Consider the following 25,123-nt stretch of genomic DNA (forward strand, 5'->3'; position numbering starts at 1 on the left):
AAAAAAAAAAAAAAAAAAAAAAAAGAACGAAAGAAAGAAAATCTTTTCCTCAAAAGATTTTTTTGAAGACCACCACTGACTGTAGTTAACAACCAATGATTTATAAGCTTTATGTTTATGACATGTGACATATAGCAAATTTTTGACAATATGTTCTGATATGTTCATCAACACATTTTTTGCAAAACAGCTGAGCATAAGCTATTAAAAGTTAAAGCAACTGTCAGACAACACCTGCTACTAAGAAAACATGAAAAAAAAAAAAAAAAAATCTGAAACATTGTATTCGATAAACACAAATGATGATGATTGTTATTAAATGTCAAACATTTTTATAAAACATGCAAATATCAAGAGTGTAAAGCTTATCTCGTTCGTTTAGCTCTTAATTATTTCGAAAATATTCAACGAATTCGCCTTAGGGTGAACTTATATTTGAAGAACCACCACTGAAGCTTGTATGGGATATTGTATGGCAGGATAAAGCAAAAGCTGTTTCATTTCTTACATTCATCGTACAGCGTATCACATACATTACATAGCGTAGATATTTCAAAATAATTTCGACAGGATTTCATAGATAACAAGTTTATACAAATGTTTCTAAGCGAAATGAGTTTATGAACCTAAGAGAGACTTCCTTACAATCATTGTTTCGAATACACGTAGATTTTGTCAAAAAATAAAACAATTATTGATAAGCCGGGACTATGCAGGCATTTTTGAGTGTTTGTTAGCTAAATCGAAAGAGATTTGAAAAAATTGAGATTGAATTTGTGCCGCTCAAGAAAATTTTATGGTCAAAGTTGGCTCCTCATTTATCCCAGTATTCATGTATACATATATATGAATAACTTATGGAGTTTTCGCTTCTTACTTCTATCCGTTGTAAACATTTGGCAAACCTAGCATGCTCCTATGACAGGGTATGGTAATGCTTTAAACTAATACTGCATTTAATCTGACATTTGAAAGAATTTTTCAGTGCCGCAAATGATAAGACACTTAGTTTGGTTTCAAATGTTTTTGTTTTTGTTTTTTTGTTTTTTGTTTTTTTTTTTTTTGTGCATAAATCTTTGCAAATAACTTAAAGGATTTTTGTTTACGTAAAGCTTTTCCTTGCTTCACCTAAACGGTTAAGTACTTAGCAAACAAATTAACAGCAGGTGACCCCATTTGCTTCGTGTTTAGTATAATATATATGCAAAAATGTCTTAATACCTTTTAAATGCTTTTTGCCAAAATCTGATATCAAAACTGTAATATAAAAAATGAAAAGAACTTTTACAAGACAAATAAAAAAAAAAAAAAAAAAAAAACAGAAAAAACAAAAGAAAAAACAACAACTACGAAGTGAAAAGCAAATGTTGTTAAACGTAGTTTAATAGCAAGCAAAAGTACGAACTTTAACTCACAATAGCAGGAAGAAACTACTACCCACACCCCATTAACCCTACTAGAGGGTGGAAGAGACGAAAGTTTTTCAAAATGCAAAAAACAAAAATTAAAATTAAAATAAAAAAACCAAATAAAAAAAATTAAAAAAAAAAAAATGAAATTTTTTTCTTTAAAAAGGACGAAAAGAAAAAAACTTTTTCCCTCACTACAATTAAGCCAACGTCCCATAAAAAGAAGAACCTTGCAAGTTTTTCTTGTACAATAATTCTAAAAAGTTCTAGTTGTGCATAATCAGGAAATGAGACTGATGACCGTAACGTAAAATGGTGATAATGGTGAGTGGTTCGGGTTCGGGTTCGGAAACAAAACGAAAACGAAAGGAAATGCATTGTCAAGCTCCAATAACGTTGACAAACATTTAAATTTTCTCCAAACTCTTTTGGTTTATTTTTTTATTTTTTTATTTTTTTCTTTTTGCTTACTTTTAAGTGGGTCAATGCAATTAATTTATAGTGTTTGTTTAAAAATTGAAAAAAAAGCAGGAAAAGCATAAAATATCAATTCGGTATTTGAAAACTTAATATACACCTAACGGGTCGTTTCTCTTTCGAATCCGTTTCCTTTCTTGCACAATGGCAACAACTATTCACTTATTAAAGTCAAAGGAGTGGGATTAAAGATAACGGCTGGTTTTTAGCTGAGGCAGGTAGGTGGCAGTATATAAATTATGTCACATCTGATAACATTTCTACTTATAAACGCTTAACACGCAAACTTTGACCTGAATTTATGTTCACCGATAAGTAGTGTGTGAATTATTTTCACTCATTTAGTTATAAAAATATTTGAAATAAAAAAGAAAGCAAAAACTTTTCTTATAAGGCCTAAGCTATCTAAAATCTAATGCTACCATTAAAAGGCATTTGTTAGCAAATTTATTTACCAATGATTATTCGTGTAAGAAATGTTACGAATAATCGAAAGGAAAAATGTGCCTGTAAATTGGATTTTTAAGCACTTACCGCGCCGAACGCTCGTACTCACTCGTCGTCACTCTTAAATCTTTTAAGACGAAGCTAATTTGCGATAAAATTTTAGAAGATTATTAGAATTACCTTTAAGACGTTTGCCTTTATAACATAAACGCTTAACTGTAACATTTTTCTATCTTGTTTAAAGCATAACTTGTTGTGAAACAAGCATTCATTCTCCAAATATCGTCACTTTATGCAAATTAATGTGCTATCAATTTATAGACAAAAAAAAAAAAAAAAAAAAATTACTACAATATTTTAGAAGATCGTCTTTAAAGTTATTATTGATACAATGTGCACTTGCGAACAGAACGAAAATAAGTGTGAGAATGAAATAAGTAAAAACATTGTAGTAGGCCATGGCTTATCATTAAATACCCTATATCCTACCCTACACTTATTCACACAACGAATTTTCAAAACAAAGTCGGCAAAGTGATTCGATCCAAGTCATTTTCAATGGCGCACGTAATTGGGCCAAAAAACTTCGCTGTACCAAAATCCATCAAAAACATTTAAAAGCTTTGCGCCTGTAGATTGAACAGAAAACAAACCAGACAGACAGACCATGCAGAGAGACTTAAAACAATTTAGAAAGTGATGCTGAATCGATCGGTATAATAAACGATGGCTCTATCAGATAAAGAAAAAATAAAATTTTTTATATTTACCTCGAGGGTAATAGAAAAAGTTGGAAAACACTAATCTTGGCAAGTAAGAAAACTATATTCGGCCGCGACTGAATCTCTTACCTCCATCGTCTCTTAATACTGACCAATAATATGTGAACTTTATATGGTCTCGCATTGATGAAAGAATAAAATTTCTTTTAGTGTTCTATAATATTGAGCAGGCGTGGCCAATTTTTTCATTTTTATACATGTGTTACATAGCCAAGAATATATATAGTAAATGACAATTGTGATCTTTGATCAGACGTTAATTGTACTGTATTGTGGTCGTGTGTTTTGACCGATTTGACTCAACCGGTGTGCAACAACTTCCAATGTTTGCTCCGAATTTGAAGTCGATTGCCGCATTTTTGTCACCACGATAACATTTACCATCGATATTACAACAGTTTGGTGCTGAGCAAGAATATATATATATATATATATATATATATATATGTATATATCTCATGCAGCTACTCAGGCTACCTTTTCGATGTTGCAAACATTTCAACAAAATGAATCTATCTCTCATGCTTTGTTAATCACTTGACTGACTTGATTTCAAGAATACAGTATTCACTGCCTTAAATTAGTTATGCACTGCTAAGTAATATATTCATTGTTTCATAGAAACTGAGCGTATTTCATATACATTTACATAATATGGCGGCTTTAATGCAAATGTTCTTTTTTAGGTCTCTGCCTTCGGCGTTTTTTAAAGTATACATTTTAAAAGAAGAAAACAAAAAAAAATGTGTTTTTTTTTTTTCTTACTTCATCCTGTTTTTGCCGAATGCTTTTCAGAAATGTCCTTAAGGCTATGCATGTCTGACACCTTTCCACTGTGTTTGTTACTTCTTCATATTTCCATTGCTCTGTAAACATTAACACATTTATAAACTTATCCTTTTCTATAAAATATCGGTATCATAACATTTTACAAGCTTTTGTTGTTTTTTTTTTTCTGTTTTTTTAATTTTTTTTTTTTTTTTGTCATAAGTATTTCATATATTTTAATTAAATTAGAAACATTTAAGAGGATTAAGATTTAAACGCAAAGACTTAAAGGTGTAAATTTAATTAGATTTCTTCTTAACAAGCAGGAAATGAGAAAAGATTTCCTTTAAGCTAAGGGAAGGAACACATTTAATGTATTCCCAAGGTTACATGCGGTTTTTGCCGTGGGGACAATCGGCAAAAAATCTACACTTATCTTACCATATTCTATCTGTGTACATATATCTTATCTATTCATCACAAAGGCGATAAATCGCTTCAAAGTGAATAGTAAAACTAATTTAATTACGCTTAAAAGTCTCTCTGATTACGTTATCAGAGCTTTATTTAGAAGAAAAACTTTGCTTTAAAACATTTTTTTTTTTTTTAATATTCTCGATCGATCCATGTTCCATAATCACAATTGTAAATTTCATAAATTGTACGCTCAAAAAAGAGGAGAAGAATAAGAGCGTAGCGCTTATACTCCAATTTTATATAAATAATTGTTCCTTAATAAAATCTATGTGAAAAACTCAGATATGGGATCAACGTTTCAAACTCATCGATATAATATTTTTCTCGTTCTTAGTTTATGTAACTGAATGATGTGAAGGCATTATTCAAATTGTATATGTATATTATATATGTCGCACGGGATATTCGGTCTCTTTCTCTAGATAGCAGATACTTGATTGATTTGACAATAAAATATCGTAGATAAGCTTATGATGACCCGGCCCCGAACTAAGTTGTTTGTCTCATCTTTACTTTGTCTTTTTTTTCTTTGACATCTTCATTTTGCTTTCTTTTCATTTATCTCCTTATCCCTATTTTTAACTTCTCACCTTTTCTCCTTATCGTTTACTATGTTTTAAATACTTCACATTTGTTTTCTATATTGATAGCGTTTATAATTAAATTAATACCATAAGACGTTACCATGAGAACAATAAATTTTGAAAAGTCAATGGATTATAAATACCCTAAAGTCGACGTGAAGGCCAAATATGAAAAGCAAAACAATTAAACGACTAATAACAACAGCGACAACAACAAAAATAATTGAAATATAGTAGAGGCAGAATTATGTGATGTCAGTTTATTATAATTATGGTATTGACGTGAAAGACAATGAAAGATGATAAACTTATCCCTTGAGACATGAAATGCATTTTATGCGATTAAACACAATGTGAAAAAAGCCTTTAACGGCTTATAAAACTACACGATTCATATTAAATCAAATAATGGAAAGAAGTGAAAAGATGTTGCAGAGGAGATGCGGTGAGGGGAATAACAAGGCGAGCATACAGTTGAACTTAAGCTTATCAGTATTTTTCAGTGTGGATTATATCTCACCTTTGACAATTTTATTTGCCTTTAATTGGGAGATATACCTTAAAGCCTTGCGGTATAAGGAAACCTATATGGGTACACATATATATATATATTTAAAAAAAATAAGTTTTATATATATATACTCATAGAGCGAAGAAAAGTTAGTACGGGGCGTTTTTTCAGCAAAATGCAAACACATTTTCCCTAACTCAGGTTGACACCATTGAGCGAATTCTATTGAAAAAGACAATGTTATAGTCGGGCGGGACAGGATCCGCATCGTGCATTAAAATTTCGCAACTAAACCTTTTGAAATTTTTGCCTTTGTCCATAATGATATGCGCGGTCTGGCAATGTCATGATCGATGTTATATATAAAATTATTTTTGTTCATATTCGAACTTAAGAAACTATAGGACAACAATTGCTATGACCCTTAAATAATATATATATATATATATATATATATATAAACAATTTCCTTTTATGAGAGAGAGAGAGAGAGAGAGAGAGAGAGAAATGTCTAAAAACTTTAGAATGTGAACTTGCACTCTCATTCTTTTACCGTGTTACATAAGCACGGTCACAATTATACGCATCCGTCGTATTATACGCATCCATCGTATTATACGCATCCATCGGCTGGATCTACTCTAATGTTAGCTTCAACATTATAAAGGTTCGTTGTGTTGCAAATGAAAATAGATTTCATTATTTGGATATCAGAGCGTATGAGTGATGCTGCAATTGCAACATATAAAGGGTTTCTTTTCCTTTTTTTTTACCTTTTAAAAAGGTACAGAGCTTTAAATGATCGGCAGTATTTAGCCAAATAGATTGATAGTTAAATTTGATTAAAATATTGCAGGGGCATGTGACCGAAGAAATCGAAACACAAATATGTTTAAACAAACGTTTTCGCATTTGCTTCGTTTTGTTTTTTTTTTTTTTCTTGCTTATAATATAATCTTTATAATACAGTTTTGTGTTTTTCGCTTTTCCCATTTAAATAGTTTTAAATTTCTGTTAAAAATCTTGTATCTATTTCACTGGATTGAGGTCAATATGTATGCAATGATCTCTATGAAATATTCTCATAGGTTTTTTCACATACTCGTTTATACGAGTAAACATATATGTACATACGTAAGCGTCCCGATACATATAAGAGGTTATGCCACAAACTCATAAAATATTTAACAGTTGAGTCTCTGGTTTGACAACTTGTAAAACTTTGCACATAAAAGCACATAAACGCACACAAAGCAAAATGTTCATAATTCGACATCTTGTTATAAGCTAAACATACAAGAGAAAATTCATTCAATTCCCTCTACATATGTAGAGCACAACTCTTCATGCTGTCAGTGAAGCAGGTCACGATTTACCTTTTGCTTCTGCTATAACTTATCTCTTGCTTGAACTCTCTCTCTCTCTCTCTCTCTTTCTCTCTCCCCCTTACTTTAACGCTTAGTCTTACTCTTCCGCTTTATTTCTCCCCTCTACCCGCCATCAGCACTCACTTTTGCTACTTTTCATTCCAGGTGATATGCTGTATAGCATTTTGGTATCCACCCGTTTTTGTTACCAAAAATCTTTTATTTTAACACTTACTCATGCCAAGCAGTTTCCTCGAGAATTACTTCTGAAACGTGTTCGTTCTTAAAGAAACCAATTTGAAGAAAACTGTACTGGCTAAAGTTTCATGTCGTTGTTTTAGCTGTTGTTATGATAGTCTTCTCTTCCGTCAGTCATGTGCCTTTATTATAGGCACCATGGGAGATTTGCAGAATATTGAGTTTGTTTATCAATTTGTAACAAAGAGAAGCACATTCGATACTATTCATATATATATATATATATATATATATATATATATATATATATTATTAATCGCATTGAGATTGAAACACTTTAGACACATTTCTCATTGCTGTATTTGCTATTCGTACGCCTGGAATATTTTGCAAAATTCTCATAAGTTGAAAGGAAACAATGTTCTTGTCAATAACTAACACAAATACCGAAAATCGAATTAAAATAGAGCTGAGCTAAGAATTCATCAATGAAGTATTAAAAAGATGTTCCTATGTTCGCTTAATCCGCAATTAATTTTCCAAAAAATTAAAGCGAAACTAAAATTCGCTATTAGACAGACGTTCATAAGTTGTTTTGCTTGTTTATTTATTTATTCAACTAATGGAATTGTTTCTTATTCCTACGCCACTTCAATTATTTGCTTTCAGTTTTATGTTCATTTTTGACTTCTTGTGACGCCAACTTTTGATTAAGGGCCGCCATGGTACAGTAGTACGAAATAGTAGAATATAAAATGCATAAGCCTTGCTATTGCTAACCATTTCAATATTTATTTATTTTGAACAAAAGCAAAAAACAGCCAACTTCCGATACCATGACCATGCGTAGTCAATGGGCACTTGTTTTGAATTTTTTTTTTTTTGTTTTTTTTTTTGTTAATTAGAAGACCATTTAACTAGTCACCTGACGAATATATACGTAATTATGATCAGTCCATCCGTCCTTGTCGGCTTTTCTCATCAAATTTCATCATTATACTTATGTGTCATTACAATGCACTTGAGATGGTTTGCATGGCATTTTATCCAGTTCGTTCATTACAACCAAATTCCCTACGACGCATTCTCTGCGTTGAACACAATGACCAGTGGCAGCAGACACTTGGAAACAAAATTCAAGTGAAAACGCGAGAAGCATAACAATTACATCAATCCGTTACTGACTCGCGACTTTTCTCTTCACGCGAAACTATACACAATTTTACTTGAGCTGTTAACTTTCTGAACTACGAATAAAAATGGTCAATTCAAGTCCATAATCAATAGATGACTTTGATCTTTTTCAATCAAGCAAGAGCCATCTGCTTAACGTGTCAATTTGAAGCTTTCTTTAAAGCAACTCCCAGACTTGAATTAATTTTTCTATTTATTTATTACATATATTTGTGATTTTTGATAATAAAGGAAAATTACCAAGAATGCGTTAAAAAAAAAAAAAAAAAAAATTAATACAATTAATTAATAATGTTTATTTATTATTTTATATTATTATATTTGATATTGCATAACTCCATACAGTTCCAATAGATGTATATAGGGCTTACCTTAACATCAAAAAAATATATAAATAAATAAAATAAAAATCTAAACGGAAATGGTAAACGGAACCAAGAGCAACAGCAACCCCAGTAGTTTAAAATGAAGAAGAATAATACAGGAATTGAGAAGAAAAACGGACGGAAATAAGACATGAGTAGAACTAAACTTTCAAAAGAAAAGGTACAGAAAATGTTTTAAAATCTACAATCTAATATCTCTATACATACATGAATTCACAACCTACTATACGAGAATGCACATGGAATGTACATGGACCGCCTAGCAACTGTGAACCCGGTTCTTCAAATACACTACGCCATCGGTAGAGATATCATGAAAGTAAACATCGTTCAAGTTTTTCCAAGGCCAAGAAAGCTTGCAGAAAGCGTGCACAGAATTTGGAAAGTAGCATTGAAAGATAGTGCGCCTAGACGAACTGAAGCCTGAAAGAATACTTCACCTTATCCCAGCAAGGCTGGGCGACTAATTTACCTCTCGTTTTTTAGTTCAAATATTACTATTGTGTCCGGAAAACAAGATCAATTTAATAAGGTGAATAACCTCAAAAATCTTTATTTACCCCTTTAAACCAATTTCATCGCACATCGTCGCCAATTGAACTCTTAGCCTATTATTTTGATTTTTGCGCGACTTTGACTACATTTTTGCGGTCTTGGCTTGACATTTGCTCGATAGATCGGCCATTTCAGAGTCGTATGCGTAAATCCAACTCTTATCTGATTTCATTTGACAAATGAAATTGAATGCAACTTCTTTGCTCAACAAAATCATCCATAGTTAAAATTGAAAAAAAAAACCAATAATGGTGTTTACGATATTATGTGTTATAAACAAATTGACCTTGATTGACGCTTATGTGACCTTGAAGCCATTAAGGGCTATTGTAATGAATTGTAATCCTTACCATAGAATTGGGAGGTCTGTAGACCTCTCATCAGGAATGGGTTGATTGCATACCCGGAATGTATCGGAAACAGCAGCGACAATTATAATATATAACAGTATAGTTTACAATAACTTCATGCAAGCCAACCCATCACGGAACTTCCCTCGAAAATTATTTTAAAAAAATGTTATAAAAGCACGAAGTACCAAAATTTACGCAAGACTTGATTTGAGTAGAAAACAGAGTTTGTGTTTTCTTAATATAGGGTAATGTGTGAAAAAGCACATCGGGCAGATGGCCTCCATCGATTTGCTAGCACATGGACACTTTTCTGTCGAAGCTTTCCATGACCATTTTGCCCGTATCTTTGACTACAAATAACTCCATAAACATAAATTCCGTGGGATCGTTTACTCTCTTCATAGTTAACGGAGTTAAAGCAAAATTTCGATCATATTTTGTTCGAAATTTTCAAACTGTGGCCGCCAAAGTTTCATTAGTTTCGAAGCATTGTTCAACAGTGAGAACGTTTCGCCCCCTCCTGCAATGCCAAAAAGCTGTCAAAACGCTTCCTTTTATTGGGTTGCCAAAACTTCGCCTCACAAGTGGCGGCAAATACAAATCTTGCGTAATTTTTAAGCTACCCTACAGTAAGCACTATGGAATGGCTTTGTATCATGCTCAGAAGAAAGCAAAAATATCTTAAAACACTTTGAACTGCTCTTCAGAAATCATGTTTCATATGGCAATTCTCTGGCGCAGTGAATTATCGTAAGTTACACGAATTGAGGACAATCGTTCACTGATTAGTCATTTTTGAAAAAAAAAAAAAAAAACTCTATTTGTGCCTAACTCTGTCTATCACTAAGAGTCGTAAACTTCTTTATTCACATTCGGTACAAGAGATATATGCCTGTTCGTCGAATAAGCACAAACCTGATCTCAAATTTTTTCTTTTCACTCTTAAGCGAAATCTTAAAACGAAAATCAAAAGTATAATGTGAGATGTATATATACAAGTAGATATTAAAAGACGCAGCACAAGTGTAAGCGCTTATGTGAAATATGCTAAGCGAATAGTAGCCACTTACGTGGCATGTTACGCTTGTAGCATGCTCATAAATTGCAATTTTAAAGTTGAAATATTTAATTATTTGGCACGGCTAAGAAAATTTACACAGTAAATACAAACTGTTTTTGCTTTTTTTTATTTACTTTGTATGCATTTTTCTCTCTTCATAATCCACTGTATTTTGTAGAACGCGCTTTAGTAATTTATAACTATTTATTATGTCATCATATGGGCTACGTGTTCTTCGTAGAATCTCAACTATTGGCTTTTATTTTATTAATTTTTAATGTTCTATTCTTAATACATAGAAAATTTAATTGATTTCGGTGGAATTGACGGGGGAGCCGTGAGGATAACATACAGATGACTTATAAGCGCAATCGGAAGAATTAAAAACGTGTATCGCAAAGGTAATGAATTAAATTTTGCCCAAACTACTGAGCGTATTTGACATAAAACATACGTCCAAGACAGAGATGCTCACAATATCTTGCGCAAAATGATGGAAAAGCAAATAAGAAAATTACGTTTTGTAGGAATAACTGATGACTACAAAATATTTTTCTCTTCTATGTGGGTGAACAGGAACATATCTCATTGACCTGGCTATGGGCAACGTTTGCGATATGATTTATCCGTGTGCAACTCTAAAGGACTCAAACGTTTGTTTCTTCGTTAATGGTGGTTTATACGCTAATACATTGAACCTTAGCCTGGGACCATCAAGCTAGGGATTCGCTTCATCTCTACATGTCAACTATTTTCAATAAAAAAAGACAAACACGCACAAGGACAAAAGAGCTTGAGACTGGAAAGACTTGGCTTTGATTATTCCTATTCGCACCACGTGTTTTTAAAAAAAATTATATTAAGACGAACCTCACAGGCTTACAGTCAGAAAGGTGTCCTTTGTCTTGGCCAGGAAGTTGTTCATACTTTTTATTTGTATTGGTTTTATCGAACCAGACTGTCACGTCGATCATGAATATGTATGTATATATAAACAGAATGTATATATACAGAATTATCTTATTGGATCTGCACAGCGCAGTTCTGGTCATTAAAAATAAGAGGAAGAAGTACATTTTCTGTTTCGGTTTCCGAGAGTACCATATATTTTAATGTGTATAAGGACAATAGGGGCTCACGGTCTACGATTAAATACCCTATGCCATCCTGCAATTATTCATATAACGGCTTATAAGAATAAGACGTAATATGGAAAACGATTGGAAAAATGATCCAATACGAACTGTTCTCAATAGTGTTCGTTCTTGTACTAAAATCCATCAAAATATCTCAGAAAATGCGGCCTGTGCGTGTGATACTAAAATACAAGATGGACAAACAAGCGTAGATCGTTCGAGAAAGTGATTGTGAATTAATGAGTAAGTCCATCTCATATCATTTCGCACGAAGTTAATAAGTCTATCCTTGCACCACAAGTGGTTCAGGGTATAATAGTTCAAGGGAAAAATCTATAATCTACGGATAACACGTCCTATGACGGTGTTTTTGAAAATTTGCTTTCCCGCAAAAAGAGAGAAGGTAAGGAAAATATTTACATTTACTTTCATCCAAATCTTTTAATAGCCACGCAGTTAGCTCATGTGCAATGTCCGCATACCATACCATATGTCGTGCTGAATATACATTATACAAAGCGTGTGTTGATACATAATGTGAAGGTTAATAATTTTCAGGCCATTGTTCGCGAATGGGAAGAAATGATTTAAATAGATCTTCCGCATGCTTTGCACGATTTCCGCTGCCTATTTCAAATACATACACATGCCGGTTCAATGAAGGTCTTGTTGGTGGACATCAAAATTGTAAGATGTTTTGTACGAGGACAGAGAAGAGAATGAAGTTTCTGTAATGTCCATATAGCGAAGCGCACAACTTAAAGGTAACCCAATTTAAACGCTCAAGCACTGTAGGAATATTAAAGTAGCAGTAGTAGGTGTTTTCCCTTACAACAGTTAGGACCCATTAAGAGGATAGAAGAGGACAAAATAAGGAGATTCAAATATTTAAAAATTTCAAAAACTACAATGAAGCCGCACCTCTTCGACTCGATGTGAGTAAATAGAATATTTATTCACAATACTCACGCCTTAAACCGTTCAACACAGGTTATAAATGTTTGAATGACCAAAGAACAGGGTCTCGATTTTTGCCGCATTTTTAACTGTAGATGAGCAAAAAATTTTTAAAAATAACAATGAATTTTGGAAATTTCTTAAGGCAGTTTGATATTCTATACGCAATGAGAAAATGTCAATGGGATTATGTTTGCAGGATCAAGCACGAAATATTGAATGAAATTGAGATTGAAACGCAATATAAATTTAAAACTGTTATTATAGTTTAAATAAATTTTTTTCAGGTAAGACGTTGTGTGTTATTTATATATATTCGAGGAGCTTTTATGCTTTTTTTTGGGTTTTTAAAAATATTTTTTTACGAATTTGCTTCAATTACTCAATACGAAATATATATATATATATATATATTTCGGGCTCTGCTATATTTCAAAATAAAAGTAAATTTCTTGCGTTTCTTTGTTTTTTTCTATATACATTTTTTATACATCCATGAGTTTGCTCTCATAATTCGGTTTGTGTTATTTACGCGTTCATGGCGCTATATGTAAACATATTTTTTCTGTAGAGGAAGAATGATGGATGGTGCTGTTAAACAGAGTCGTATATTCATCCGGGGGAAAATGTCTAAAAAATATTGATTCTTATTGTAGAGCTACTCTTTGCAGGCCTTTAATGCATTAAATGCAGCTACGGCTTCTAATAGCTATACCTTCGAATATTTTTCGCGTTAAGATCCGCGCATCAAACAAATGTCTTATTCCGATCATATTTGAGTGTCTTCAACGAATGATATGAAGGATCTTAACAGGCCTGAGAAATAATAGCTGATTTCATTTGTCTTTCATTCAACCTTTAATAAGTGCAAACAAGACATATATACACGAATTGAAGAAGGTAGTGTTCACTGTATAGGTGAACATACATTTTAACTGAAATCTTGGCATTATGCACTAATGTGTTTGGCATAACAAGCTCTACCAAATCGCAAGCTGCAAAAGAATTAAGTTTTCTCCCTGACCAAGGCCGAGTGTGAAAATAACTTTAAATAATCGAAATATTCGCCATCATTATCTGCGGTCTTTTTCAACTTATCGCGAAGCTCACAGACATCAATCGATTGTTGCAAAGCTCAACATTTTTTGAATCCCTGATCCACTAATTACAACTGCATCAATGTGAATAATCTGAAGATAATCAGAGGGAGCAAAGTTCGGAATATAAGCCGCAATTGGGCAAAGTTCCTGGCCAAAGCATTTGGTGCAGACCTTAACCCTGTGAGTTCCTCAAGAGGAAGGAATGCATTTTTCTCTCTTCTACATCTTTCCCGCTGTATGCAATCAAACAGAAATTCACACTAAAATATCCCGTTGTGTCAGCGAACGTCGTGGGATTAAGCCGCGAGGCCACAGCAAGTTCTTTTTGAGTTTGTACTTTGCATTTCTTTGGCGAAAATTCGGAACGCTAATCGTCCTCAAGACTACAATTTTTCGCACGAAATCTCGCAAATCTCTTCCCTACTATTTGCACAATTCAGTATATTTTCATACCATAACAAATCTCATACGAATTTTGCGGAAAATTTACCTATGGTGGAGGGATAGACAACGAAATAGGTCACCGATGTTATAAGTTAGCGCGATTTTTCCTCTTTTCTAAGTCAAAAAACTCAAATCGTAATATGAAATTCGCATAAAGAGACTGAACGCTATATGAAGCTTTCGACCCGCGCTAGCGTAGTCGAATTGTGCGCGACCATACCTCCACTGAATGCGACAAAAGTAATTTAAAAAACAATTAAAAGAATATCTTCTTTTTTTTTGTTTTTGTTATTATCAATTGTAAATACCTTTTTACCGTAGCGTGCATGACATTTGAGCTTAATAATTTTGCGCTACTTAATACATATAAAAAATCCGATTCAAATGACTTAAATTATGCATATATACATATATCTGTGCACACAAATGGAATAACAAAATTAACATGTTTCCAAGTCCTCGGTGAAAAAATGTCGAAAGGTTGTCAGTTCAAAAAAAAAAAAAAAAAAAAAAAAAAAAAAAAAAAAACATAGGATTATTACGTTATAATATCGTGCTGGCCCCGTTCTTTTTATTCTCTCGTTTAAACAAAGATCGATGTAATCAACAGCAATAACAGCACTAACAACAATATATATGGAACGATAGGAATATCAACCGATGTTCCTTATCGTTACAGGCAAGCAAACAAGCACTTAAACCAAAGCGGATTAAGATGAACAAATACAAGACTCAATACCAATGTCAATATAGCAAAGGATAAATTGAAAAGAGCGAAGTGCACGGGTGTGGGTATAAGCGTAAGCCTCGGTGTCTCACTTTATACTATCATTCGTTTATTCCTTCATTCATCGCTAACTTATTGTACGTAATGTTGGCGACTTGATCGACTTGTGTGTGTGTGTGCTTGTGTGTGTGTGTGTATGAGTATGTGTGCCTGTAAGCGATAGAAAATATTGAATTCAACAATAACGCCGACGACAATTTATTGTATAATAAATTATGAAATATAATAATTTGAGTTCATGTGACAGTCTTTGTTTTTTCCCTTTTGCGGCCACTGTTATTGTTGGTATTGTTGTAGAAATTCAATCATTTAATAACAACGCATTTTTTAGTGTAAATATTAATGATGATAAAGTGCTTTTATGATGAAACAAATACAAATATAAACACATATGAAATGTAAGTGAAGCTCAATGCAATGAAGTAAAATGGAAAGCAAAAGATTGTGACAAAGCAAAAAAGAAAAAAAAAAAAAAAAAAAAAACGTATTAATAGGTTTGTAATTACTAAAGTGATTATCTTGCAATTATTATACTTTAATTGATGCCTTTATTTGTAGCTTAACTTAACTTATTTTCATCCCTTCCTCTGGAAATAAAAATCGAAGCCTACGAATAGGAGTAAACACGTTATTACCTGATAAAAGATAAATTCTTATCGCGGATATATGTACCCTACACCATTTGCGGCATAAAACAATAGTTATAACGAATGGAGATGAACCCATCCTTCTTGTCTTGTTGTCCTAATCCCCTCCGAATCAAAGTTAAGAAAATCAGTACGTCCATCCATACCGTTTATATTTAGACATTAATTTCATAGGCACAATTTTCGAGATACACTGATATATTCTACCCCAAGGAAGAAGACTATTGAAAGAAAGAAAAAGCATTGTGCTCGGGCAAGGCTGACTATTAGATGATGCCTCACGCCACTTCGCCTAGTACAGTTATTCACTGGCTTTCGTAGTAATACACGAAAATTCACACATCATTTTCTTGCAAAGGCATTCTTTTTATGAAAGCCAGCGTACTGGAGGAATCTTTATATGCGGTGGTATCCAAAAAATAGACCTACGAGGTCCAAATTCGGTACGGTTGATTTCTATATTAATTTACTATTACGAACTTATTTTCATAATCACATATTAATGATTGTATATTTTTACCATATTAAGGTTTTAATTTCGTAGGAACGGTTATATGAAGGAGAGGGTTAAAAAAATTTCCCAGTCGCCATACTATTATAGAGCAAGTTCTGTCGAGAAGTTTTGAATATTGTAATTTTTTTTCGTTCGAAAAAATGGACCGATACCGTCCTTGGATCAAGGCACGTGAGTGTTACAAATTTCATCAAAATTTCTCAAAAGTTGCAACCTATAAGTTGAACACAAATTTATATGGACAAAGATCAAACGGACTGACAGACAGACGGACAGACTAGCTTAGATCGAGTCAGAAAATGATTCTTAAGCGATCGTGTAATGAAGGTTGGATCTATCTTAAGTCCTTCGGCGTATTACATACGTCCGCATAAATTTAATAAACACTGTGCCACATGTGGTGTAAGGTCTCCGGTTCCAGACACTTTGCTAATAAAATGCCACATACACGTTTTGTATTTTTAGTTTCTTCTAGGTTTTCTACTTCAGTATTTCTTAGGCTTTGAGAAATCGTAGACTTTACAAAACACCGTCCAGTAATACGCCTTGAAAACTAACGATCAGGCGCAAGCTAAAGATAAATATAAAAATGAATAGGTATAAAATAGGGAGAACGGACATACAGTCGTACGAATACGTTGCAAGCAACGACCACAATAAACTACTGGACACTTACGATGCGATGTATACCTTGGCTAACTGGTATCACTACGATGTGCACTAATGCGAAGTGACACATGATCATATGAAGAACGTAACAAGGTAGTAAAATGATCTCTTAAGGCTCTAACTAAACATGCAATGAATGAGTATTAGCTTGAAACACAAAAAGCAATTATTTACAACTTCTCCGGTTATTTTTATATTTTGTGAACACCCTACATTATTATTATTGTTATTGTTGCAATACTTTTCTTTCCCTTCCGGTTATTTATGTGACCACTAGTAGGGCTAGTAAAGAAGCTTCAAACTTTACGTTAGCTCAGCGCTAAATGGAAAACTCCGTAAAAGAATTCACCTATGTTTAGTATTAATGAAAAAGAAGCGACATATTTGGTTTAGAGTACATTTTGGACACCCACCGTCTTGTAAACTTTAAAAATTTTTGAATATATTGGAACCGAATTAATGATGTGACTTTTCATGCACTGGCCTTATAGTCATTTCTGTGTCGATGTATAGTGTGGGGTAAAAAACCTCGAGGCCCAAAAACATTCGAAACCTTTTTTCGTAGGAGAGTTTTGCAATGGCCAAAATTCCAACCGCATACAGACCCACTGCATTCACATTTATAGCAATCAAATCAGAATTCTATTGAAAGGCGAACCTCTTTGGCTTTCGCTGCAAAAATCGACCATAAGTCGTAGACAGATGAAACGTTGTCAGAAATTCTGGAAAAACTTGAAATGTGCCTGCATATACCCGAGTATGTGCGTGTATGTGTGTATGTTTATATGTTTATATGTATGTCTGTATGTTTGTATGTGTGTGTGTGTGTGTGAGTGTGTGGGCGGTATAGAACGCATTCGCGCATTTCAATTTGAAATTGTTCTCGACAACTATGCTCAAATGGAATATCTCGACTTAAGTTTATGTCGATAGCTGCTGTAACTGGCAATTGTTATCGGCAAACATATTTTCATCTATAGTAAGTGTCTTTGCGAGAATAACTGCTTGCAGACTAATAATAGACTTCTCAGATGTTAGACTCTCTCGATCCAAGTCGTTCCGCTACACAACTCGAAAATAAGACGAACATGTGCACATACCTCATTGAACCGAGACATAAAGATATACTTTTCTACAAACGTAATGAAAAATTTAGTATATCACGGTTTTTATCATGCCTTTAGCCCCGACAAGGCTGCTAAGAAGTTTTATTAGAATAGTTAAATAAAAACGATGACGTTTATATATTATATTTATTATAGATTACATGGGGTATGAGAGTGAGTCAGTTGAGGCTCTTTTCCTTAAAAAGGAAAAAAATAGAAACAAAAGAAAAAATTAAACAACTATAATAACAAGAAACGTCATGCATCGCTTGAACAAACAATAGCGATAAGTGTATAAAAACTAAAGGGTATTTGCGGTAAAGTAATGTAAGCGAGTGTACTTGGTAATGCGGTGGGTGTACATTTATATAGGTATATATAAATAAATGTGTGTTTATGTGCTTCGTATATACTACACAGAGTAATATTTCAATCAAAACAAGAAATAAATTACAGACTTCAGTAGCACACCACACAGCCCGATTTGTACTTAAATGAACTTCAAGGAAATGTACTTGAACTGTAAGTGAAAAGAAAGTATTAAACTTACTCTTACATAGATATAAATGTACACACACGTAAATGTATGTGCAAGTATAACTACATGAACATTAAGTACTTCATATTATTTGCATATAACGAAAAAAGTTAAATGAATGTCTGCCTTACAAAAAAAAAAAAAAAAAGAAAAAAAAGAAAACAGAAAACAGAAAACAGAAAACAACAATAACAATAACGTTTGCAACCTAAGAAAAGAGATACAAAAAAAACAAAAGCAAACGGCGCTGGAAAATAAAGTTGCCGGAAAATTACAAAACACATACACATATATAACTTATTCAACAGCATTTTCATTCCTTAGGCTACGATGATAACGACGTTAAAGACATTTAAGTGTAGCGGCAGTTTGCATTTTTTTTAAGATTTTCGTAGTAAGATATCAAGCTGTGTTAGTTAAATTTTCTACTGTTGCTTCGTCATTCATTTGGTCTGATGGTGGTGATGCCTTAGCAATACCTGACCGGCTAGACATGCAGCCTATCACTTACAAATGCATCAATTTTCAACCAAAACCTAAAACAAACTCCTCCAAAACTATTGTCTGAAATAAGTCCGGCAAAAACCGGTAAAACACTTCGAAGCGAACCTTGAACAGCCTTTACATCCAAAGTCAATATTTGAAATCGAAAGAGTGCCTTCGGTAACGAAGTTTTTTAAGTTACTCCTCTATTCACCTTATGTCTTTGGTATTAAATTGTAGATCTCAGGACAACACTTGAGCGATTATTTCGACTTTCTCGTTAGAACATTTACCGTTAAGGACAAATGATATCGATTCTTCAATTCGATTTCTTTTGAACTGAAAGAAGAGTGACGAATGCCATGGCAGGCGTAAAAATATGTTAAGAGTTTTTCATCATCAGCCGGTCTTTGGCGTCATAATAGCATACAATAGCAGTCAGATGGCGTGACAGTGGCCACCATTTGTTTTGTTCCTCGCTAAAGTTAGTTAGATGTGCGTTTCAAAAACGAGCTGTAAAAATCGCTTGGCGCATCGTCGAAAAAGCACAGAAATTTAACATCGATGAAATTATGAAATTATCCGTAAAATTGTAAATGTATATGTTAGGTAAGCGTCATTGTTTATTTTAATAAATTGCATTCTGAATGGAGGAAAAGAATTTAACAAAAAACTATTCAATCTAACCGATGCGAGAATCTTAACTGCTAGTACCCATCCTCCTTTTAGTCTTACAAATTAATTTTTTAATCATGCTAATAATAATAATAGTAATAGAATAGCGATAGAAAAATCGCTTAACAATTTTTCCCCAAACTTATATGTACTGTATAGATTATTACAAAACAAAGGACGATCCGAACATATTTTGTAAAAATACTTTCTATATAAAGGAAAGAGATATTTATATATTACTGCTGTAAATATGTATAATAATAGGCTGTTTATGTATTTGCTTACGACTACAGAGTAGCTCACGTTATACACATACGTTCATAATGAAAAAACAAAAAAAAAAAAAAAAAAAACACATTTCGCCCAAACGATTATGGTTTTTAGTCAAATCTAAACACAGCTAAAACAGCTTGAGTGTGTACTTATAGAAAAAGTGATTAGACGTTATAGGATAGACTTATATATATATATACATATATATGGGGAAATTCTCTTACCAGCTTATGCTACCAACATATATATTTTCGAATAGTTTCATAAACAAAACATATTATTATTATCAAATGAAACGCATACACAAAGCAAGAACAAACAAGTTCAAGAAACTTTTCAATTTCAGCAGAATAGAACATTATAATAATAAGTAAACATGTGTGAGTGAACGTAAGGATATTTATACATCAGGGTTTCCTAAATATACTATGATGAACGTAATCTTTTAAAATTATATTCAGAATAAAAAGTAAAGGTATTTTTGTGGAACCAGTTTACCAAATGCAGAGGAATATTTTTCAAAATTTTCTTCTTTTTTGTTTTGCTTTCCCTTTAAGAATACCCTTGAAATCGATGTCATATGTTATCGCTTAAATCGACAAACAAATCTAGAGATATCGATTTTCATACTTATGATCGGAACCTGATAAACTTATCCCTCGAGTTGTATCACTCAGTCATTTCGTTTGTTCTTCTTCTTGCTTCCCATTATAATTCTCACGTAAAAGAAAGTACCATGAAAATCTTTGCGTAGCCGATGTCTTGTCCTCGTTTACTTGATCATGCTGTTTCTTCTTGCTGCCAAAATCTGTCGGAGTCTAGCCCATACCATAATCAGGGAAGGGTAAATGCTGCAACAATTTTATCCATTAACTTTTTTATATACCTACAAGATAGATGGAAGGTCTTGATAGATACTTTGAAATAGCTTATATGCTTTCTAACGTTCTCGTGCCAAGAAGGCATAAAATTAAAAGGAACAACAAACATATAATGCGTCGATGGCAGACCAATGATTGTGAAAATTGGAACCAAATAACGACCCCAAACGATCAAATTTATGAGCCGTAAATAAAACAGCAGAACCAAGTCAGCCAAGTTTAATGATCATGCGTTGCTGTCGGGAGCCGTGCTTTAAGTAAATTGAACGGCTTGGGACTGCCTGCATACAGGCCATATTTCCCTATGAGGTTAAGCCGAGCGAACATTATCCGTAAATGAAATTTAAGCCCAAGTGATTTAAAAAGGAGAGAGAAAGGTCTTCTTTATAAGCTCATACTTGTCCCGACTATTGCGCCCACTTTGATCTCAATTGGTTTCGTGATAGATAAACCTGTCGCATTCGTTTGAGCCATCAAATCGATAGTGGCATTTAACATTCGTCTCTATTCACAAGGACTGGCTGTTTGATGCACAGCAACGACAGTTAGTCGAACGCCTTTTTCAACAAAATCGAACCTTATTGATAATAATCAACGAGCAATCAATGCAACGATGACACAATCCGCTTGATGGATAAGCAATTTCAGGGATAAACTAAAAGATTTGAATATCTGCGAACATAAATTTCAGCAACAAGGTGCAATGCGTAATGGAATGGAAAAAAGAAGCGATGCGAAAAGAAGCACAGCAATGAATGTTTGTACTTCGTCTACTCAGTCGATATTTTTCCCAAGTCTATTAAGAATGCGAATCAAAATAAATATCATTTGATATTTGAATTGAAAAGAAAAATTTCATTGCTAGCTGTATACTGCCTTCGCAGCGCTATATCAGGGTCATGCAATTGGGGTCCCGCAATGAGATAGTTCAGAGTCGCTTTTAAATAAAATCTTCGTTTTCTTATAGATAAACTTCTGGCTTTTTGATTTGCCCTTAGATCCTTTTTACATGTTATGGCCAAGAAGCCCTTTTAAACTCTTTCAATATTGAGTTGCGTTTGTTTGCGAAAAGGTTAAAAGCACACACACCCACGCCAGCATATATCCACCCACCCACACACACACACACACACACACACATACATACATACATACATACCTACATACATACACACACATACTTAAGCACGTTCAAATAGAAACTCTTACACACACGGTTACATAAATAATTTATGGCAATATGTGTATAATACAAACTGTCAGAAAATGCATTAATTTAGAAATTATACATATATATATATATATATATATATATATATATATATATATACGTATATGCGTTAAAAACTAAAACAAGAAAAGTTCTCGGCTGTCTATAGTTGTAATATTTCGATATTTTCTTTTTTGCTTATGGGTTTAATACTAATACAATTTTACATTATTTTAAATTATTTAATTTATGGTCATAACTTATTTATTTAAAATAAATATTGATTATGTACATATTCCTAACTTTGTGTGTAAGTATTGCCAAGATATATGTATAAGTTTTTCTCGTGTTGACACACAATATATCCTTATTCGGCTGCCGGTTTTATTATGCTTTAAAAACTATTTCGTTAAATTGTTGTTATATTCGATTTTATTTTAACCTTAGGCGATAGATCATCATCAAAAGTCTAATGTATGTTTATGCGTTTGTGTTTAATTGTTTGCTTGTTTGATTGGTTGTATATATGTTTGTTTGTTTGTTTGTTTGTTTTTTTGTTTACACGTTCGTATACATATTTTGGGGATAGATTTTCCATATTTACCGTTTACATAACGCTATTTGCCAACAGTATGATTAATGTATAAAATTTTTATTTATTTAAACTAAATTTAATATCAATTTACAACGCTTGAGCAAATATTGTGAAAATAACAAAACAAAATTAAAACAATCAAATAAATGAAAACAATTATGCTTCAAAATTAAGGTCAATGATTAAATGAGAATTAAACAGTCGGACATCTGTATGAACCAATATTAATATGGATCTAAGTTCTACTCGCAACAAGCCATCACCGACCTTAGATTATACGCCATCATTGTATTAATGCAGCTATTGTATTCACCTTCGTGTTTCACATTTCGCTAGTAACACCTAGATATGTACATTACGGACCCCACAAATTATACAACACACATTGACCAATAAGTCCCCAAGAAACCACTCATATTATAATAAATGTCTCTCTGTAAAGCTTTTATGTCATTTCGATCATGCGTTTATGATTTACAATCAGTGGATGCCGGTAGAAGCGGCTGCGTCACTGTTATCCTATCAAAGATTGAAAAAAGGGGGACATATAGATTGGCATACTCCGTAATATTGGGTGGTCGTGGGTAATTTTTTCTATTCCTATAGAACAATTTTATGGAGACTTATGTCGTGTATGTCTGTTAATTTGTGGACAGGAAGCAAAAATGTCCACAGGTTTGGTTGTGTACACGTGTGCGAGCTCTTAGACGATATCTTCGTGTAGTGTGGTGTTATACCTTGCACGGGTAGTACGGAGTTGGGCAGACAGACTCACATACAGATGAACGAACGGATATACTTAGATGTATAGTGAATCTGCAATTGACCGCAAATTTATATATAGTTTATGGGGTTTCTGAAGCTCACTGCGGCAGGTTATAAAGGCATTGAAAAAAAGATATGAAATTTTCATATACTATAATATTAGGCAGGCGCGGTCAATTTTTAATTTAATAGATTATTTTATCGTTCTTTAAGCGTTCAAGAATAATGTCCGAAACATTTTACCAATTAGAAGCACGAAATTTTCAACTGTTTTTCTCGAAACCAGTTTCCTTTTTTCGCTTGCAAGAGCTACTGGGCCATCACATTGTTTCCAAACTACTATTAAAAAAAACATACTTGGACGACTTTAACAAGCGCGTAAATGTGTATATGAAATTGTTTCAGTAAACCGATGAGTCCTTTGTAAATAAATTGGAAAAAATGATTACATACTTATTTGGTCGCGTAATAGCCATACGCCGTAATGTGGTGCAAATTGCATTTCTGTAACCAGCCGATAGTAATATGTATCGCCGTCGAGATGCGCTGACAAAAATTCTATTCGTTGTCACAGGCGTAATTGTGTCATTGTGATGAGTATTGTGCCTTCCTTCCGAAGACTTCAACTTGTTAAACATTGCGGACGAAAAGCGATAACCTCTTTATCTCACTTGTAAAATTCAGCGAAAGCTATACGCATTCATTTTAAGTCTATGTCTTACGCGAACAGTAAAGTGGAAGAGTAGGAAATGCGGAAATTTTTCCTCAAAATTGTCTTAAGTCTTTCGACGATAACTTGTAAACTGCAGTTATGCAAAGTAATACAAGCGTATTTATGTAAATGTATTTGAGACATTTTCATATTCAAAAAAGTCTTATATCAGCTACCTTCAGAAAAGTATTAGTCGTTTTTGAAAACTCCGAATGCACAAAGCCATGTCACAACTCACTGTTAGTTAACTTTTGAATGTTTGTCATATTTCTGATCACGAATTTTTTTATTTCCTAAGAGTTACACAATTTGCCTAATGTAAGGAAAGAGTATGGCATAGAAATCCTAGGACAGCTGCCACAGTTTGCAAGACATATTCGTTTTTCTTTTCTTTTCTTTTCAATTTTTTTTTTTTTTTTTCATAGTCTAGTTCCCTGAAAAATCATAATAATGGAGGGGTAGTCAGACTTTAATGCGGTTGAAGAAGAAGCAATATAAAATCGCTACTATGTAGTAGTATAGTAGTATGTATAATATATGTCAGCAAAGGAATACATCGCAAGAGTAGTCCGATGCGAACCATTTACATAAATGTTTGCCTTTGGGCCACAACAAGTCGATGTACAAAATTGCGTCAAATTATCCCTAAAATTGCAACCTGCAGATTAAAACAAGAGTAAAAGGAGGACAGGAGGACAGATAAGTTTAAGAAGAAAATGTTTCGATGGGTATAATAACACCCTCCTGGATGTTGGATACATCTTATAGCCAACTTAATATACGCAGCACCACAAGCGATGTAGGGTATAATCAACAGGCGGCTTAAGATCGTTCAAAGATTAATTAAAACATAATTTATTTAAATAAAACATTATTTTCGAAAGTGCAATAAAAAATACAAATGAAATAACGATAAATGTTGGGCAATAATAGTATCTGGACAAGACACAAAGACATGTTAATTGTTACAAAGCATTATTCATCGCCAGGCACTACACTGCTCCTGCCTTTTGCAGGGTATACGGATTCTGTTTAGAGAGGCAAACTGGCTCGCATGAGAGGA

The 25,123-nt window shown here is 33.2% G+C and overlaps 1 protein-coding gene across 3 annotated transcripts in view; it reads right to left on the minus strand.

Moving 5' to 3' along the window:
• The window catches only part of LOC119645097 (uncharacterized protein DDB_G0283357), a 678,949-nt gene that overhangs the window by 351,514 nt on the left and 302,312 nt on the right, over positions 1-25,123 (minus strand). The window lies entirely within an intron of this gene.

This window comes from Glossina fuscipes, unplaced genomic scaffold, assembly GCF_014805625.2.
Source record: "Glossina fuscipes isolate IAEA_lab_2018 unplaced genomic scaffold, Yale_Gfus_2 1, whole genome shotgun sequence".
Lineage (NCBI taxonomy): Eukaryota > Metazoa > Arthropoda > Insecta > Diptera > Glossinidae > Glossina > Glossina fuscipes.